Source organism: Rattus rattus, chromosome 9, assembly GCF_011064425.1.
Source record: "Rattus rattus isolate New Zealand chromosome 9, Rrattus_CSIRO_v1, whole genome shotgun sequence".
Classification (NCBI taxonomy): Eukaryota; Metazoa; Chordata; class Mammalia; order Rodentia; family Muridae; genus Rattus; species Rattus rattus.
Window position 1 is genome coordinate 71936663 of NC_046162.1, and position 2462 is coordinate 71939124.

The window sequence follows — 2462 nt, forward strand, 5'->3', positions numbered from 1 at the left end:
GAAGGGAAACGAGGTCCTAAGGCTCGGACTTTCCCACCCTTAGACCAGCAAAACGGAAGTAGTGACTGGTAAGGAACACTTGCCAGCCTTGGGAAATAGTTAGTCTGCTGTCCGTTAATAACCGGCATAGATCACTACATGGTGTTACACCAGTCCTGGGTGGGGATTTCTTGTCCACAGTATTCTCTCTCTCTCTCTCTCTCTCTCTCTCTCTCTCTCTCTCTCTCTCTCTCCTCTCCCTCTCTCTCTTCCATTTTTTATTGATGATTTCATTTATTTACATTTCAAATGTTTCCCCCTTTCCCAGTTTCCCCTCCACAAGCCCCCAACCCCTCTCCCTCCCCCACAGTATGCTCCTGTAAGCTCTTACTAGTGACCGAGCCACATAGATTAAGGACCAAATCAAGATATGCACAGGGTACCAAGGGAACAGTTAGCTTGAATACAAGGTCAAAAATCAGCAACAACTTCTACACTCCAGTGTTGATAACCGATATAAGCTTCAAGGGCAGATTTCTTTTCCAAGGCTTGTACCAGTTTCAGGAAGCCAGCATGAGGTGTGTACCCTTGGCTGGGCAAGTCGATACTTTAGAATAACTCATGCAGCGATGCCTGACACCTGCTCAGTCCATCTAGAAGAATTTGCGGTGGACGATGGGCGTGGTGGGGGCGGGGCAGACTCCTCATACTTGCTGATCCAAGTCTGCTAGAAGGCGGACAGTGAGGCCAGGACGGAGCCACCAATCCAGACTGAGTCCTTTGTGCTAAGGGATGGTAATAATCTTGATTTTTATTGTGCTGGGTGCTAGGGCCGTGATCTCCTGCATCCTGTCAGAAATGCCTGGGTACATGGTGGTACCACCAGCCAGCACCATATTGGCACACAAGTCCTTTCGAATGTCCACATCACATGTCACGAGGGAGTCGAAGGTGGTCTTGTAGATGCCACCGGACTCCATGCCCAGAAAGGAAGGCTGAAAGTGTCCCTCTGGACACCGGTACCGCTCATTGCTGATGGTGATCACCTGCCCATCAGGTAGCTCACAGGGTCCTTCTCCAAGGAGGGAGACGATGCAACAGTAGCCATTTCTTGCTCAAAATCCAGGCCAACATAGCAAGCCTCTCCTTAATGTCACCCACAGTTTCCGGCTCAGTTGTGGTAGTAAAGCTTCAACCTTGCTCTGTCAGGATTTTCATGAGGTAGTCTGTCAGGTCCCGGACAGCCAGGACCAGAAGCAAGATGGTGTGGGTGGTGCACCCAGATGCATATAAATAAGGGCCCAGTGATACTCATTACTAGGTAAGTTCCAGGCCAGCCTAGGCTACAAAATGCCCTATTCCAAACAAAACAAAACAGAAACAATGTGTGTGTATGTATGCATACACACACACACACACACACACACACACACACATATGCATACATTGTGCAGCAGTCTGCTCAAACTGCAGTAGTGCCTCTGAGTATTTCCTAGCAAGGAAAAAGGAAGTGTAAGGCCCAGGAGACTCAGCAAATAAAATTTACAAGTATAATTAAGCCAAAACCTGTAAAATTCACAAGCCCCATCCCCAAAGTTATACAAGCAGCAAACTGCTCCACTTTAGCTGTCTGTCAGAGTCAGGGATCTCCAGGGATGAAACTTTTGTGATTCTTCACAGAAACTGAGGTTAAAGGAAGCCTAGCCAACGTTAGTTAGCACAGAGCATTTCCTAGTTCGCTCTGTGAGAGCAACTCCCAGTAGCCCAGGCTGGCCACCAATCTGTTGATCATCCTGCCTCGGCTTGCCAAGGGCTGGGCATGCCCTGCTAAATTTCTTTTTGTAGCTAAGGCTGTCCTGGAATTCCATGCGGACCAAACCGCTCTCGAATTTATTGAGATCCCCCCTGCCTCAGCCTCTCGAGTGCTAGGATCAAAGACATGTGCCACCACGCCCAGTTAGATTTCATGTTTTGTTTTTTAATCAAAGGAATTACATCCTGATAATCTGGAAGAGATTTCTCTATCAGCGCCAAAACGACAGGAAAAATAAATGCCCACAGGACTAGACACCTCTGGAGGGTTGATGTAAATGAGATTAGGCATTTTGAAACAGCACCTTAAGAGTCATCTGCAGGTTCATTTTTTTTCCCTTCTGGTAGGACTTCCTAGAGTTCACTTAGCATGTTTTTTAAAGCTGCTTTTTTTTTTAAACAAGGCCATTTTTTTTTTAAACTCATCCTTCAGTTTCCATTAGCTAACTGGCAAACACAGGGCAGAGAAGCCAACTTAACGATTTGTCTCTAGGAGTCGGGAGGCGTGGCCTCGAGGGGCACGGGCATTGGCACGTGGTCTAGGCTCCACCCACTGGGCGGTGATCTCTCTTCCACCCGCCAGGGGTCGCAGTTCTGCAGGAGCTGATTTTCCTCCTTTGGCGAGGACCCACCCCTTTTGTGTCTTTCGCTCTCGCGAGAGAAGCGCAAAG

The 2462-nt window shown here is 48.1% G+C and overlaps 1 pseudogene; it reads right to left on the minus strand.

Moving 5' to 3' along the window:
• Positions 1–598: 598 nt before the first annotated feature.
• LOC116910356 lies at positions 599–1248 on the minus strand (annotated as a pseudogene).
• Between the last annotated feature and the right edge of the window lie 1214 nt (positions 1249–2462).